The sequence below is a fragment of the Canis lupus genome, chromosome 21 (genome assembly GCF_048164855.1).
Source record: "Canis lupus baileyi chromosome 21, mCanLup2.hap1, whole genome shotgun sequence".
In the NCBI taxonomy this organism is placed as follows: domain Eukaryota; kingdom Metazoa; phylum Chordata; class Mammalia; order Carnivora; family Canidae; genus Canis; species Canis lupus.
The window spans coordinates 23,288,287-23,289,559 of NC_132858.1; positions in this window are offsets into that span (position 1 = coordinate 23,288,287).

The following is a 1,273-nucleotide window of genomic DNA, read 5'->3' on the forward strand; positions in this document are numbered from 1 at the left end:
CCAGATCCCACTGTAAAAGGGTTTGGGTCTTCGTGTGACAAGATATGGAAGCATCATAGCAAGTATGTACTGTAGCGATTCTCCAAAAAGACCTGTAGGTCTTTACACAGGTAGTTAGTTATACACCAAGGAACGGGAAATATCCAGTTCTTTCAAGTGTGTTGGATACAAGTTCAGAAGTGGTCCTGATACTAGAGAACCCAAAGTGTCATCAGGACCCTTTTCAGAGAAGAGGCTTATGCAAGGCAGGTAATACACGAGCCCCAACCCAGGTTTGTCTCATAGTTGATAAACCGAGCCCATGAGTCCATCCAGTGGTCTTTTTCCCAGCTCCCAAATGTATCAATGGGAAGAATATTCTCAGCAATTTGCAGAATATTTATACTCATTCTATGACCTACAGAGTAAAAGCAATTGTAGTAGGAAAGGCCATGTGTCAGTCTCCCAAACTACACCTTTCGCTGAATTTAGCATACCCACTCTACCTCGTAGGAGGAACGACATATTACTACCATCCTTGAAGACATAATGGATGTAGGGGTGGTAGCCCCCATTATATCCTCATTTAATTTATCAATCTGGCCCCAGAAAAACGGAATCATGAGGTATAACTAGGTACTGCTGAAAACTTAACTGAGTAATACCCATCAACTTCAGCTGTTTTTCACTAGAGCAGATTGACACATCCTCATGTGTATGGTATTCAGCTATTTCCTGGCAAATATGTGGTTTAAATACCCATCAGAAGAGAGGATCGGAAGCAACGGACGTGCATATGTTACAAGCAACAATATACATTCACAGTTTTACCTTAAGACCACATCCATTCCACCCCCCCTCCAGTCCCAATGTCATCCAAAGGGATGTAGACCATCTGATAATTATGCAGAACATCACCTTTGTCCACTATATTGACATCATATTAATCAAACCTGATGAGAGATGACAAATTCTCTGGATAACTTTGCAAATATACATATATGAATACACACATACACACACACACATACACACATATATATGTGCTTTAAGAATTCAGGGACTTGCCACATTGGTGAAGGTTTTAGGGATCCGATGATTTGGATATAATATCAGATCCATACTGGATTATCTTATCTAACGGAAAGGTCAAGTGTTTGTGCTTTGTAACTTACACAACAAAGAAAAGGGCATAGTGCTTGCTGGACCTCTTTGGGTTTAGGAGGTAATATATTCCACACTGGAATACTGGGCCCTTTACTGGGTGACACGGAAGGATCCTGTGGGGATTGAG